Genomic DNA, 17,545 nt, shown 5'->3' on the forward strand with positions numbered 1-17,545 from the left:
CTGCTCTCCCTCGCTACTTGTCCCGCAGAAGTACGCCCTCTGCCGCTAGCGCTGTCAGAAGGGAAATACTGTTTCAGCTTGTGCACCAGGGCCTGCTGGTATTCATGCATTCTCACACTCCTTTCCTCTCCAGGGATGAGAGTGCAAAGATTTTGCTTGTACCGTGGGTCCAGGAGAGTGAATACCCAGTAATCGGTGCTGGAATAAATTCTTTGAACGCGAGGGTCACGGGATAGGCAGCCTAGCATGAAATCGACCATATGCGCCAGAGTCCCAACGCGCAAGAATTCACTCCCCTCACTGGTCTGACTGCCCATTTCCTCCTCCTCCAACTCCTCTTCTTCTGCCCATACATGCTTAACAGTGAAGGACTGAACAATGGTCCCCTCTTCTGTCTCGCCAACATTCTCCTCCTCTTCCTCCTCATCCTCCTCTTCCGATATGCGCTGAGAAACAGACCTTAGGGTGCTTTGGCTATCAACAAGGGAATCTTCTTCCCCCATCTCTTGTGACGAGCGTAAAGCTTCCGACTTCATGCTGACCAGAGAGTTTTTCAACAGGCCAAGCAGCGGGATGGTGAGGCTGATGATGGCGGCATCGCCACTGACCATCTGTGTTGACTCCTCAAAGTTACTCAGCACCTGACAGATATCAGACATCCACGTCCACTCCTCATTGTAGACTTGAGGAAGCTGACTGACCTGACTACCAGTTCTGGGGGAAGTTGACATCTGGCAGTCTACAATCGCTCTGCGCTGCTAGTAAACTCTGGATAACATGGTTAATGTTGAATTCCACCTCGTGGGCACGTAGCACAACAGTCGGTGAGTGGGCAGTTGGAGGCGGCGCTGCGCTGCCCTGAGAGTGGCAGCATCTGTGCTGGACTTCGTGAGCAAATCAGACAGATTGGGGTATGTCTTGAGGAAACGCTGAACTATCAGATTTAACACATGGGCCAGGCATGGCACATGTGTCAGTCTGCCGAGTTGCAGAGCCGCCACCAGGTTACGGCCGTTGTCACACACAACCATGCCTGGCTTCAGGTTCAGCGGTGCCAGCCACAGATCAGTCTGCGCCGTGATGCCCTGTAATAGCTCTTGGGCAGTGTGCCTTTTATCGCCTAGGCTGAGCAGTTTGAGCACCGCCTGCTGTCGCTTAGCGACGGCACTGCTGCTGTGCCTAGAGCTACCGACTGATGGCGCCATGCCCATGAATAGTAATTCGGAGGAGGAGGTGGAGGAGGGGTGGGAGGAGGAGGAGGCATAGTAGGTAGAGATGAGCGTTAGCGTACTCGAAACTGCTCGTTGCTCGGACGAATACTTCGCCAGCTCGAGAAAATGGCAGCTCCCGCCGTTTTGCTTTTTGGCGGCCAGAAACAGAGCCAATCACAAGCCAGGAGACTCTGCACTCCACCCAGCATGACGTGGTACCCTTACACGTCGATAGCAGTGGTTGGCTGGCCAGATCAGGTGACCCTGGGATAGACTAGCCGCTGCCCGCGCTGCTCGGATCATTCTGTGTCTGGATGCCGCTAGGGAGAGAGCTGCTGCTGGTCAGGGAAAGCGTTAGGGTGTTCTATTAGCTTACTGTTAGGCAGGAGTGATTCTCCAAGAACCCAACAGCCCTTCTTAGGGCTACAATAACGTTCTACTTTTTTTTTTTTTATTTGCATCTAGTACCATTTTGTGAGGAATTAGCAGGGGGACTTGCTACCGTTGTGTTTAGCTCTTAGTGGCACACATATCCACCTCAAACACCAAAGTGGGAAAATTTAGTAGGGGTTTGATTTCAATTAGGCACAGTCTGCCATTAACTTTTTTTTTTACGTTTATTTTGTTTAATAACTCAGTGTCATCTCATCTGGCATAGTAGTGTGCTTTGATACTTGGCTAGAAAATAGCCATAGGAGAATCCAAACAGCTTACTTACGCCTACAGTAGCGTTCTATATATTTGATTTCTGGTTGATCTGCTGGTGGCTGTACTTGCTGCAGTGCATGTACTAGGCAATTCTGAGCAATTTGTAGTGAGACTTGCGACCGCTGTGTTCTGCGCTTAGTGACGCACATATCCATAGCAAAGACCGAAGTGGGAAAATTTTGTAGGGGTTGGATTTCAATTAGGCACTAACTCAGTGTCATCTCATCTGGCATAGTAGTGTGCTTTGATACTTGGCTAGAAAATAGCCATAGGAGAATCCAAACAGCTTACTTACGCCTACAGTAGCGTTCTATATATTTGATTTCTGGTTGATCTGCTGGTGGCTGTACTTGCTGCAGTGCATGTACTAGCCAATTCTGAGCAATTTGTAGTGAGACTTGCGACCGCTGTGTTCTGCGCTTAGTGACGCACATATCCATAGCAAAGACCGAAGTGGGAAAATTTAGTAGGGGTTGGATTTCAATTAGGCACTAACTCAGTGTCATCTCATCTGGCATAGTAGTGTGCTTTGATACTTGGCTAGAAAATAGCCATAGGAGAATCCAAACAGCTTACTTACGCCTACAGTAGCGTTATATATATTTGATTTCTGGTTGATCTGCTGGTGGCTGTACTTGCTGCAGTGCATGTACTAGCCAATTCTGAGCAATTTGTAGTGAGACTTGCGACCGCTGTGTTTTGCGCTTAGTGACGCACATATCCATAGCAAAGACCGAAGTGGGAAAATTTAGTAGGGGTTGGATTTCAATTAGGCACAGTCTGCCATTTGTCCTTTTTTATTTTACGTTTATTTTGTTTAATAACTCAGCGTCATCTCATCTGGCATAGTAGTGTGCTTTCATACTTGGCTAGAAAATAGCCATAGCAATAGGATAGCATCGTTTGGTTTTAAAAACTCAAAAACACAAAAAAAACAAAAAAAACAAAAAAAAAACAAAAAAAAAACAAAAAAAAACAAAAAACACAAAAAAAAGTTAAAAAAAAATTAAAGCTATAACTCTCATTTTAAAAATGTTTAACCCGAGGGCTAGGGGTAGAGGACGAGGGCGGGGACGTGGGCGTCCAACTACTGCAGGGGTCAGAGGCCGTGGTCCTGGCCGGGGTGAGACACCACCTGCTTATGAGGGAGCAGGGGAACGCCGCAGAGCTACACTCCCTAGGTTCATGTCTGAAGTTACTGGGACTCGTGGTAGAGCACTGTTGAGGCCAGAACAGTGCGAACAGGTGATGTCGTGGATTGCTGACAATGCTTCGAGCAATTTGTCCACCAGTCAGTCTTCCACGCAGTCCACCCATGTCACCGAAATCGCCACTCCTCCAGCTCCTGCACCTCAGCCTCCTCCCCCCCAGTCTGCCCCCTCCCAGGAAAATTTGGCATTTGAACCGGCATACTCTGAGGAACTGTTTTCTGGACCCTTCCCACAGTCACAAACCACTTGTCCGGTTGCTGCTGAGCAATTTTCCGATGCCCAGGTTTTCCACCAGTCACAGTCTGTGGGTGATGATGACCTTCTTGACGTAGTGGAAGTGTGTAAAGAGGTGTCCGACGATGAGGAGACACGGTTGTCAGACAGTGGGGAAGTTGTTGTCAGGGCAGGAAGTCCGAGGGGGGAGCAGACTGAGGGATCGGAGGATGATGAGGTGACAGACCCAAGCTGGGTTGAGAGGCCGGGTGAACACAGTGCTTCTGAGACGGAGGAGAGTCCTCGACCAGAACAGGTTGGAAGAGGCAGTGGTGGGGCCAGACGGAGAGGCAGGGCCAGAGCTGGTGCATCAGCGCCAAATGTGTCAACTAGTGAAGCTCCCGTGGTGAGGGCTCTTGCGGCGAGGGCTAGATCTTCAGAAGTCTGGAGGTTCTTTAAGGAAACACCGGATGACCGACGGACTGTGGTGTGCAACATTTGCCAAACCAGGCTCAGCAGGGGTTCCACCACTACTAGCTTAACTACCACCAGTATGCGCAGGCATATGAATGCTAAACACCCCACTCAGTGGCAACAAGCCCGTTCACCTCCGGCCGTGCACACCACTGCTCCTTCCCCTGTGTCAGCTGATAGTCAGCCCCCTGCCCAGGACCCTGCCACAAAAACCCCATCGTCGCCTCCACGATCCTCCACAGCATCCACCAGCGTTCAGCTCTCCATACCCCAGACGCTGGAGCGGAAACGCAAATATAGTGCAACCCACCCGCACGCCCAAGCCCTTAATGTGCACATCTCCAGATTGCTTAGCCTGGAGATGCTGCCCTATAGGCTAGTAGAGACCGAGGCCTTTCGCAACCTCATGGCGGCGGCCGCCCCTCGGTATTCGGTCCCCAGCCGCCACTACTTTTCCCGATGTGCCGTCCCAGCCCTGCACCAGCATGTGTCAGACAACATCACCCGTGCCCTGACCAACGCCGTTTCTGACAAGGTCCACCTGACCACGGACACGTGGACGAGTGCTGCCGGGCAGGGCCACTATATATCGCTGACGGCACATTGGGTTAACTTGGTGGAGGCTGGGACCGAGTCTGACCCTGGGGCTGGTCATATACTGCCGACGCCGAGGATTGCGGGGCCTACCTCGGTCCAGGTGTTTCAGGCCTACTATGCCTCCTCCTCCTCCCACCCCTCCTCCACCTCCTCCTCCGAACTACCATCCGTGGGCACGGCGCCATCAGTCGGTAGCTCTAGGCTCAGCAGCAGTGCCGTCGCTAAGCGACAGCAGGCGGTGCTCAAACTGCTGAGCCTAGGCGACAAAAGGCACACCGCCCAAGAGCTATTACAGGGCATCACGGCGCAGACTGATCTGTGGCTGGCACCGCTGAACCTGAAGCCAGGCATGGTTGTGTGTGACAACGGCCGTAACCTGGTGGCGGCTCTGCAACTCGGCAGACTGACACATGTGCCATGCCTGGCCCATGTGTTAAATCTGATAGTTCAGCGTTTCCTCAAGACATACCCCAATCTGTCTGATTTGCTCATGAAGGTGCGCCGCATCTGTGCGCATTTCAGGAAGTCCAGCACAGATGCTGCCACTCTCAGGGCAGCGCAGCGCCGCCTCCAACTGCCCGCTCACCGACTGTTGTGCGACGTGCCCACGAGGTGGAATTCAACACTGACCATGTTATCCAGAGTTTACCAGCAGCGCAGAGCGATTGTAGACTGCCAGATGTCAACTTCCACCAGAAGTGGTAGTCAGGTCAGTCAGCTTCCTCAAGTCTACAATGAGGAGTGGACGTGGATGTCTGATATCTGTCAGGTGCTGAGTAACTTTGAGGAGTCAACACAGATGGTCAGTGGCGATGCCGCCATCATCAGCCTCACCATCCCGCTGCTTGGCCTGTTGAAAAACTCTCTGATCAGCATGAAGTCGGAAGCTTTGCGCTCGTCACAAGAGACGGGGGAAGAAGATTCCCTTGTTGATAGCCAAAGCACCCTCAGGTCTGTTTCTCAGCGCATATCGGAGGAGGTGGAGGTGGAGGAGGATGAGGAGGAAGAGGAGGAGAATGTTGGCGAGACACAAGAGGGGACCATTGTTGAGTCCTTCACTGTTCAGCGTGTATGGGCAGAAGAAGAGGAGTTGGAGGAGTTGGAGGAGGAGGAAATGGACAGTCAGGCCAGTGAGGGGAGTGAATTCTTACGCGTTGGTACTCTGGCGCATATGGCAGATTTCATGCTAGGCTGCCTATCCCGTGACCCTCGCGTTCAAAGAATTTATTCCAGCACCGATTACTGGGTGTTCACTCTCCTGGACCCACGGTACAAGAAAAATCTTTCCACTCTCATCCCTGCAGAGGAAAGGAGTGTGAGAATGCATGAATACCAGCAGGCCCTGGTGCACAAGCTGAAACAGTATTTCCCTTCTGACAGCGCTAGCGGCAGAGTGCGTAGTTCTGCGGGACAAGTAGCGAGGGAGAGTAGGCGAGCAGGCAGCTTGTCCAGCACTGGCAAGGGTACGCTTTACAAGGCTTTTGCCAGCTTTATGTCACCCCAGCAAGACACTGTCACCTGTCCCCAGTCTCGGCAGAGTAGGGCTGATCTTTACAGAAAGATGGTGAGGGAGTACGTAGCTGACCATACCATCGTCCTAAATGATCACACAGCTCCCTACAACTACTGGGTTTCAAAGCTGGACATGTGGCACGAACTGGCGCTGTACGCCTTGGAGGTTCTTGCCTGCCCTGCCGCTAGCGTCTTGTCCGAGCGGGTTTTCAGTGCAGCTGGTGGCATCATCACAGATAAGCGTACACGCCTGTCGACTGACAGCGCTGACAGCGCTGACAGGCTGACGCTTATTAAAATGAATAAAGGCTGGATTTCTCAGAATTTCCAATCTCCACCAGGTGAAGGAAGCTCAACCTGAATAATTGATCCACTCCTCCTCCTCCTCATTTTCCTCCTTCTCCTCCTCTTTGTACAGTAAAGCAGAGGAAACTGGCTATTTTTTGACAGGGCCCACTGGCTCTTGCTATAGTACTTTATGCATTTAATTTTTCTGGAGGGCCACCTACCCGGTCCTCTGTTTGAAACAATTTTTGTGAGTGCCACATACAGGCACTCAATCTATTCCATTTTTCTGGAGGGCCACCTACCCGGTCCTCTGTTTTAAAAAATTTTTGGGACTGCCACATACAGGCACTCAATCTATTCCATTTTTCTGGAGGGCCACCTTCCCGGTCCTCTGTTTTAAAAAATTTTTGGGACTGCCACATACAGGCACTCAATCTATTCCATTTTACTGGAGGGCCACCTACCTGCTCCTCTGGTTTGAAAAATTTTTGGGACTGCCACATACAGGCACTCAATCTATTCCATTTTTCTGGAGGGACACCTACCTGCTCCTCTGGTTTGAAAACTTTTTGGGACTGCCACATACAGGCACTCAATCTATTCCATTTTACTGGAGGGCCACCTACCTGCTCCTCTGGTTTGAAACATTTTTGGGACTGCCACATACAGGCACTCAATCTATTCCATTTTTCTGGAGGGACACCTACCTGCTCCTCTGGTTTGAAAACTTTTTGGGACTGCCACATACAGGCACTCAATCTATTCCATTTTTCTGGAGGGCCACCTACCTGCTCCTCTGGTTTGAAAACTTTTTGGGACTGCCACATACATGCACTCAATCTATTCCATTTTTCTGGCGGGACACCTACCTGCTCCTCTGGTTTGAAAACTTTTTGGGACTGCCACATACAGGCACTATCCAAATTAAATTGTCTCCATAGCAGCCTCCACACGTTGTCTCCATTGCTACCTCCAAAAGTCGTCCATATAGCTGCCTCCATACATCCTCCCCTTATCAAACGAGGTGTGTCAGGCAGAAATTTGGGTTGTTTTCATGGATTCCACATCAAAGTTGTTAACTTTGTCGCCACCCTGCTGTGTTATCCACAAAATCTACTGGCAAACTTTTATGATTAACCGATATTATTTCAGCGCTTCTTGCGCAGCTGTTTACATTCCCCTCACCCGCCATATCCCAAACTTATAAGAACGCTACTACACTTGATCTTATACAAAAGGTTCTTAGAAGTGCTGTTTGGGGAGTAGCCTAGAGACAGGGGCTTGGATTGGCGAAAGCTCGCCTGGCTGCAGAGCGCCAGCTCCATCCCAAGATCCAACTAACATAGTTTTAACTGCAGCACCTTTAATCTACTACTAGTTCACTGCCTCCATAATAATAATAATAATAATCTTTATTTATATAGCGTCATCATATTCTGTAGCGCTTTACAAATCATAGGAAACAAATACAAATGTAATGTAACAGAGCACAACATTTGTATGGAACAACAGGAGTGAGGTCCCTGCTCGCCAGAGCTTACGGTTTATGAAGATGATGGGGTAACACGAGGTAAAAGAATATTTAATGGTCAAGCCATTCTTCTTAGGGAATAGAACAAAATATAATAAATGGAATTGCTGTCGCTTGAACCACTCAGCCGTCATCTTATATACCAGGTCCAGGGTGAATGGGACTGCAGAGAAGTCTGGTGCCTGTTGGTTGCTGGATAACAGATGGGAGGACGACACAGGACGGGTTAGTAGAAGAGTTAAAACTTCATGCAGTTAATGAGTGTTATAGGCTTGCCTAAAGAAATGGGTTTTAAGACCACGTTTGAAACTTTGGAGGTTAGGTATTAGTCTGATAGTCCGGGGCAGAGCATTCCATAGAATTGGTGCAGCTCTAGAGAAGTCTTGGAGACGCGAGTGGGAGGTCCGCACTAGGGTAGAGGTTAATCTAAGATCACTGGCGGATCTAAGAGCACGGGTTGGGCGATAGACTGAGATAATAGAGGAGAGGTAGGGGGGTGCAGCATTATACAGAGCTTTATGGATGAGGGTTATTATTATTTTAAACTGTATTCGAAAGGAGACTGGCAGCCAGTGCAGCGACTGGCATGAACTGTAAGCATACATGGTCCCCTTATCAAACGAGCTGTGTCAGGCAGAATTTTGGGTTGTTTTCATGGCTTCCACAACAAACTTGTTAACTTTGTCGCCACCCTGCTGTGTAATCCACAAAAAATACTGGCAAACTTTTATCATTTACCGATATTATTTCAGCGCTTCTTGCGCAGCTGTTTACATTCCCCTCACCCGCCATATCCCAAACTTATAAGAACGCTACTGCACTTGATCTTATACAAAAGGTTCTTAGAAGTGCTGTTTGGGGAGTAGCCTAGAGACAGGGGCTTGGATTGGCGAAAGCTCGCCTGGCAGCGGAGCGCCAGCTCCGTCCCAAGATCCAACTAACATAGTTTTAACTGCAGCACCTTTAATCTACTACTAGTTCACTGCCTCCATACATGGTCCCCTTATCAAACGAGCTGTGTCAGGCAGAATTTTGGGTTGTTTTCATGGCTTCCATGTTAACTTTGTCGCCACCCTGCTGTGTAATCCACAAAATATACTGGCAAACTTTTATCATGTACCGATATTATTTGAGCGCTTCTTGCTCACCTCCTTTGGTTCCTCTCTGCCACCCATTGGTTTGAAGCCTGAGTCCATTTAGGGTATGTCGCCATGACACTCTCTAGCCTGCTGCCGCTGCCTCTGCATGCCGTCCCCTATAGTGTCAGGGTCAATTATTGGATGTTTTAGATGCTATCTAGCTTCATTCTGTCACTCTGTCATGGCCATGCTGTTGCCCATAATTTTGGCATAATGTTGCGATTATGCAGCCTCAGAGGCATCCATGCATGCTGCCCCTGCTGTTTCCTGTCCATTTCCGTGGTGTTTCCATCCTTTTCTGAGGTTCCCAGGTGTTTGGCCAAGCTTCCCTGTGCAGAGCCTTGGTCCCCTTGAAAAATGCTCGAGTCTCCCATTGACTTCAATGGGGTTCGTTATTCGAGACGAGCACTCGAGCATCGGGAAAAGTTCGTCTCGAATAACGAGTACCCGAGCATTTTAGTGTTCGCTCATCTCTAATAGTAGGCCTTTGAGACCTGGACCGAGGTAGGCCCCACAATCCTCGGCGTCGGCAGTTTATGAGCAGCCCCAGGGTCAGACTCGGTCCCAGCCTCCACCAAGTTAACCCAATGTGCCGTCAGCGATATATAGTGGCCCTGCCCGGCAGCACTCGTCCACGTGTCCGTGGTCAGGTGGACCATGTCAGAAACGGTGTTGGTCAGGGCACGGATGATGTTCTCTGACACGTGCTTGTGCAGGTGCGGCCGCCGCCATGAGGTTTCGAAAGGCCTCGGTCTCTACCAGCCTATAGGGCAGCATCTCCAGGCTAAGCAACTTGGAGATGTGGACGTTGAGGGCTTGGGCGTGTGGGTGGGTTGCACTATACTTCCTTTTGCGCTCCAGCGTCTGGGGTATGGAGAGCTGAACGCTGGTGGATGCTGTGGAGGATCGTGGAGGCGAAGATGGGGTTTTCGCATGGGAGGTGTTTGGGCCGTGGTCCTGGGCAGGGGGCTGACTAGCAGATGACACAGGGGAAGGAGCAGTGGTGTGCCCGGCCGGAGGTGAATGGGCTTGGTGCCATTGAGTGGGGTGTTTAGCATTCATATGCCTGCGCATACTGGTGGTAGTTAAGATAGTAGTGGTGGAACCCCTGCTGATCCTGGTTTGGCAAAGGTTGCACACCACAGTCCGTCGGTCACCCGGTGTTTCTTTAAAGAACCTCCAGACTTCTGAAAATCTAGCCCTCGCCACGGGAGCTTGACTACGGGCAACATTTGGCGCTGATGTACCAGCTCTGGCCCTGCCTCTCCGTCTGGCCCCACCACTGCCTCTTCCAACCTGTTCTGCTATAGGACTCGCCTCCGTCTCAGAAGCACTGTGTTCACCCGGCCTATCAACCCAGCTTGGGTTTGTCACCTCATCATCCTCCGATCCCTCAGTCTGCTCCCCCCTCGGACTTCCTGCCCTGACCACAACTTCACCACTGTCTGACAACTGTGTCTCCTCATCGTCCAACACCTGTTTACACACTTCTACCACTACGTCAATAATGTCATCATCACCCACAGACTGCGACCGGTGGAAAACCTGGGCATCGGAAAATTGCTCAGCAGCAACTGGACAAGTGGTTTGTGACTGTGGGAAGGGTCCAGAAAACAGTTCCTCAGAGTATGCTGGTTCAAATGCCAAATTATGCTGGGAGGGGGCAGACTGGGGGGGAGGAGGCTGAGGTAGGGGGAGCTGGAGGAGTGCTGATTTCGGTGACATGGGTGGACTGCGTGGAAGACTGACTGGTGGACAAATGGCTAGAAGCATTGTCCGCAATCCACGACATCACCTCTTCGCACTGTTCTGGCCTCAACAGTGCTCTACCACGAGTCCCAGTAACTTGAGACATGATGAACCTAGGGAGTGTAGCTCTGCGGCGTTCCCCTGCTCCCTCGTCAGCAGGTGGTGTCTCACCCTGCCCAGGACCACGGCCTCTGACCCCTGCAGTAGTTGGACGCCCACGTCCACGCCCTCGTCCTCTACATCTAGCCCTCGGGTTAAACATTTTCAAAATGAAAGTGTAAACTTCAATTTTTTTTTTGTGTGTTTTGTGTTTTTTTTTTTAAACAAAACGATGCTATCCTATTGCTATGGCTAGTTTCTAACCTACACTGACAGCACACAACTGGATTTTGTGCTGTGCCAGATGACTTTGAGTTATAAGATAAATAAACGTAAAAAATAAATAAATCAGCAGACTGTGCCTAATTCAAATCAAACCCCTAATAAATTGTCCCACTTCGGTGTTTGAGGTGGATATGTGTGTCACTAAGAGCTAAATACAACGGTCGCAAGTCTCCTAGCAAATTCCTCACAATAGTGTACTAGCTGCACTATTAATGCCAGCAAGCCCAGCCACAAGCAAACAAAAAAAAGGAAAATATAACGCTATTGTAGGCCTAAGTAAGCCGTTGGGGTTCTCCTATGGCTATTTTCTAGCCCACACTCAAAGCACACTGCTTTGGCAGATTACTGTGAGTTCTAAAAAGAAATAAACGTAAAAAAAATAAATCAGCAGACTCTGCCTAATTCAAATCAAACCCCTAATAAATTGTCCCACTTCGGTGTTTGAGGTGGATATGTGTGTCACTAAGAGCTAAACACAAGTCTCCCTGCAAATTACTCACAATATGGTACTAGCTGCACTACTAATAGCAGCAAACCCAGCCACAAGCAAACCAAAAAAAAAGGAAAATAAAACGTTATTGTAGCCCTAAGAAGGACTGTTGGGTTCTTGTTGAATCACTCCTGCCTAACACTATTCTAATAGAACACCCTAACGCTTTCCCTGACCAGCAGCAGCTCTCTCCCTAGCGGCATCCAGACAGAGAATGACGCGAGCAGCGCGGGCAGGGGCTAGTCTATTCCAGGGTCACCTGATCTGGCCAGCCAACCACTGCTATCGACGTGTAAGGGTACCACGTCATGCTGGGTGGAGTGCAGAGTCTCCTGGCTTGTGATTGGCTCTGTTTCTGGCCGCCAAAAAGCAAAACGGCGGGAGATGCCATTTTCACGAGCTTGCGAAATACTCGTCCGAGCAACGAGCAGTTTCGAGTACGCTAATGCTTGAACGAGCATCAAGCTCGGACGAGTATGTTCGCTCATCTCTATTCGTGATCAAATGTGGAGATTGCAATAAACATTACATTGAGCATACGTCCCGACTCCTTAAAGTCAGAATAAGACGCCATTTGTCAGATATAACAAACGATGAACAACTATATCCTTTGCATCTAGACACCTCAGAGAAGTCCACAAAAAGTCTATCCATTACTTCTCTTGGATGGGCATAGAGAAGATTACATGCCCAGTCAGGGGAGGAGATATTAAAAGGAAACTATACAATCGGGAAACTTTTTGGATATTTGTACTAGAGAGTAGGGTGCCGTCAGGACTGAATAAACAGCAAGATTTAATTCTCACTTATTGATCTTTCCCTTGTTTTGCGTTTTCTTTAAGTATTTTCATATACACAGCAGTTTTTTGTCCATTGATAGTATTCATCAGATGGACATTGTTAGACACATGAATTTAGATATATCCCAATCGATGGGTGATACATACTTCTTTTTCACTACGCTTGTGTGTCACACAATATATGTTATGCATACATGTGGTCTCTTTACTAGGGCAGATTTAATACCGAAGTAACAATCAGAATGATAACAACAAATTATGGGAACCAACTTCATTTATTCAGTATTGTTTTAGTGATGTTTCGATTTCCAGTCAGAGGTTTGCCTTATGATACAGCCTTAAGAATGCTAATTTTAGTAAACTAGATTTATTAGCAGTATAGGACTCTCGGTTGCAAGCAACAATTGGCACAGTAAGTCTTATACCATATAGAAGTCCCGTATGTGCAACACATACCTTTAGTTAAACTTAGTCATTGGAAATAGTTTGACTTTGTTTGTATTTTTAATGAAATGTGCCCCCCGCCTTTTTTAAATATGTCTCTTGTATATGAAAAGTTAACCTCACCTGCGATCACGTGACTTAGAGGGGTGGGTTTTCTGTCCACCGATATCACACACATGTGAGGGATTTAAAAGGTGATGAATTGTGGGTATGTGTAGGTTATGAGTAAGACGTTATAGTGTTGAATGTGTCAACCTTGTTTACTTCTCGTGTTAGAATATGCTGTTTTTATCAGAATAAAGGAAGATTTAATTAGAACTTTCTGTTGAGTGTTCTCTTGAGTGCCAGCCCTGTTCATATTGTATCAAGATACCAGAGCGACTGTGGTTGGATCCCCTTTCCGTGCACTGGAAGAGCTTCGGGAGGTCCTTTCTCTTAAAAAGATTCCTTGGTGGGGGTTTTTTTTCACCTAGTGTGGACACTTGTATACAGTAGTAGTAAATTATGGTTATGAGGCACCTTCTTTGCCAGTTATGTGTTGAGGGGAAATCACTTTTGCCTAAGAACTTCTATTTGTCTAAAATGGGACATGGCCATATCTTTGTATTGTCTCACCAGGGGGAACCCATGGAGATGGGCTTGTGAGATGATCTGTGGATCAATCTCCCATGGCATCTCTAAAAGTGGAGGTCTCTAACTGCTGGGAGAGTGTGACCCAAAAACACAGTTACAAGCATGTGAAACTCAGCAAAAGTTGCAGGAGCATCGACTTCAGAGAGCGCAAAGGTGGGATGAGTTTCATATCTAAAGGGAGTGAGAGCAAGAGTGAGCAAAAGATTGCAAAGCATCAAGCCCAGATGTAGTGAGAGTTTGCTGAGCATCAAGCCCAGAGGAAGAAAGAGTTTGCAGATCATCAAGCTGAGTTAGAGTTCCAAGTAAAGTTAGCCCATCTCCGGTTGCACATTTCTGCAACCTAGAGCAGTGATGGCTAACCTTTTGAAGATAGTGCCCAAAGTACAACCAAAACCAATTTATAAGGTGCAAAGTGCCAACATGACAATTTAAGCAATAACTTATTAATACCTGCTGTATCTCATGTTTCGATCATATTGGCGTAATGAGCTTACCAATACAATAGAAAGATGATGGAGAAATTTGGATTTTAGCTTCCTTCCAGGGTTCGCTGTAGAGAAAGAAGTCAGAGTTCCCAGAGCAGGAGCTCCAACAATAATCTGTCTCTATCCACACCTTCTTGTTCCTGCTGTAACCCTGGTAGCCAAGAATGTCGCTTTAAAATGGCAAGTCCTGGGTAGTACTGGACCACAGGAGGAAGCCTTGAGTCCTATCTGGCAAACTCTGTGTTGGGGTGAAGGCCTGGGTGCCCACAGAAAGGGCTCTGAGTGCCACCTCTGGCACCCTTGTCATAGGTTCGCCACCACTGGCCTACAGCATTGGGCAGTAAGTTGTAATGGCTCGAGAGACTAAGGATGACAACCAGACCACATGGATAGTGGATACTTATGTTACCAAGCCAGTAGCAGCCCTCCTATATGTTCCCATACCTCTGAAGAGGTGAATTATTGCTAAGCCATGTTACCTTGTGTGTGTCTGTGAGCTAGTAGTAGCTATAGACAGTCTTTGTCCAGGTGAACTGTACAGCATCTAGTGTGTTACTGGGTGTATGTGTGCAGTCCTGGTGTGGGCATCTCAAAAGCAGTAATTGCAAGTGGGGGTTGAGTGTAGTAGCGTTCCTGGGCACATAAGTAGTAGGGGGGTGATAGTGTGATTGTGCGCTCCCTGGGCTGTGCATGTGGTGTGTAGTGCCGGGCATGTGTTTGGTTTCCCTAACAGAAAGTGGTTTGACTGGGTGTGCTGAGCGCTTGGGAGTAGAAATTAGTGTAAGTATGCCTTTTTTCATAAATTGGGGGGAGCTTAAGGGCTAGTTTGCATGGTTCCCTGACATAAGTGCACCCTGTGATTGTATCCAAGCGTGGAGGATTCATGACAAGTACTATCAAGACAGACTACATTGTATTATACTACTGCCTGGATCAAATAGAAAAGATGCAAAAAGTGAAGAGAGGTTGTGAGTCTAGTTTATACTAGCATTGTGTAATATATAATCACTTTATATTTGGTCCTTACATTATTGCATTAACAGTATATATATTTTTTCTTATGTAAGTTATGATCCACTGTTATGGCATTGATAGGAAATCGGTCATTTTGTATGGGGCTGTTTTGGCTGTAAATTTTTTGTTGTTATGTTACAGGATGGTAGTTTTATTACACAATTGAACTGTATGACTCTCAGTATCCTGTATGAACACATGGTATTGAAAGATTAAGTAAATACCATGTGTGTGACTATGCAGCATGAAGAACATACATTGAAAAACAGATATGAGTTCATCAAGTCTCCATTAAGCCTCTTGTGTCTCCAGTCTGATAGCCCTATAAACTAATGAGATAATCATGTGGGCATAACAGGACAAAACAAACTCTTAATTAGAGTTAATTGGCACTGATAAATGACAATGGTGTGATTGTAGTATAAGTCTGGCATCATGCTGTCACACTGAAAAACTTAATTAATGGAAGAAAACATTGTGGCACCGTCTGGCATGAGTACCATTTTTCCCTTACACTCGTACTGCCATTGACAGAGGTCATTAATGTTCATTTAATGTTCCCTTTAATATGGTACATTTTTTGTTTCCGTGCAGAGTTTACTTCATCACTTTTTCTTGTAATGATTCTGAAATGTATTTGCATTTGACAAATGAAAGCATTTGCTTGGCTTATATTGGCCAAACTAACTCCGCTGTTGTTTGCATTTTATTCAAAGCAATGAACTAACAAAACATTGCCTTTATTAGCATGTGAATATATTATCATTTTAGGAAGGTTGGTGCTGAAGAGTACAGTAACTGAGTCACGCATGAAGCAAACTCAATGGATTTATTTTATATCAGAGAAGAGTATTCTATAGTCAAGGAAAATAACCTTCTGGTATGCTAATTACAAGAACATAATAGCGTAACAGACAGATATGAGGTAAGCTAGATAGACAGACAGACACACCAACACCAGGATTCATTATTTTTACACTTTCTGATCCCTTTATATGCCAAACTTTGACAGAATATGTCACCATTGAAGAAGTTAAGTCTATTTGTATCATTAAAGGAGTTAAGTCTACTTACCATGCTATGGCTCCCAGATCCTGTGTCATGGTGATCATTGATTCCCATAAAATTTCAACATGATTTTGAGTTTTGGGTAACAAACTACAGCTTTGACACAGGAACCGAAAGCTGGAGTAGGGTTAGTAGACCTGTTCTACATCACCAGGGCCCATTGGCTGTATAAAGTACCATGGCCCTCCCCACACTCAAGCCCCAAAATCAGGACGGGAGCATGCTGTAGAAAAGACACCTTTTTTTTCCTTATCCTATCCTGGTCCTCATGGGTATTTCTGGAAAACCGCTACAATATAACACCAAATACTAATGTCATTTTCACATGTGCTAATGTAATCCTTGTTTAGCTAACAATAATATAATACCAAGTACGCTCAATGTACTTGAATTCAGTAATCTGTCCCAATATCCAATGTGGGCTAAGGAACACAATGTAACTAACCATTAAATGTAATTATAAATGCTTTGTTTATAGAGACAGTGGGACTTGTGCCTTTCTATTGCTCAGTTCACCCTAATTGGTGGGAAGACAAATAGAAGAGGATGTCTCCACGCGCAAAAGTGCAAAACACAAAGCCATGACAGGTAGTCACTAGAGCAGGGTCACAAAAGGTCACAACAAAGAGGGCAAAATCAGCACAAAATCACAAGACAATGGAATAGACTGAACAGAAGTCAAAAGTCAATATACCCGGAAAAAAAAGATCAGAATCACAGGAATAGTATGGAGCTAACTCAAGGGTTAGCATGATGTTTATGCATACCATGGACAGACACCAATGTAGATTTTACATCCTTTAGATATGACAAATAGGTTCTCGAACAGTATTGTTAGGTTTTTTAAAGATCACTTCCTACACCCGGTATAGGGGGCATTTACAGAACTGTCAGCATGGCTGAATTGAAGAGAAAATGTCAGGCAAATTAACCCCCAAAACTAAATATATTTTCATAAACTGCCATTGGAAAGCATTGCTACTATCCCTTCATTGTCCCTCTATATGCCTGCAAACTTAAACAATCAGGTACTAAAGCTGTACACAAATGACCTGAGAGGTGTCCAATGTATCCTTAGCATATTAATCTGTCCAGTTTATACATGAGTGGGAGGCACAGCCACAGCCCGAGTGCTTGATTGACAGCCTGTATAATGGTGTGCCACTCCTGGTGCTGGCTCCTCTCTATACTTCCTGGTGCTGGTGGCTATGCCCCCTGCAGCCTGTGTATTTATTCAACTGCTTCAGGATGCAGCCATGTGAATTGCAGGTACTTGTGTAGCTGATGTCTGTGTCTCACACAGATGTATAGCAGAACATGTCAGGAACTTGAGTAGCTGATGTCTGTGTCTCTCACATGTATATTAGGAGGAGGCAGCATATCAGAATGTAAAGCACAGGCACTAGCAGTACTTTACTATACATTACACACAGACATGAGCAGGGGAAGGAGGGAGGAGGTGAAACAGGGAAACCAGACTCATTTACATAATAAAGAAAATATGATTTTAGAATTATTTATGTATAAATTACCTAGATAAGGGCTGAGATGGAATCCTTGTGAGCTGCTCCAACAGGTATTGGTGACAGGACTA

This window comes from Engystomops pustulosus, chromosome 7 (genome assembly GCF_040894005.1).
Source record: "Engystomops pustulosus chromosome 7, aEngPut4.maternal, whole genome shotgun sequence".
Lineage (NCBI taxonomy): Eukaryota > Metazoa > Chordata > Amphibia > Anura > Leptodactylidae > Engystomops > Engystomops pustulosus.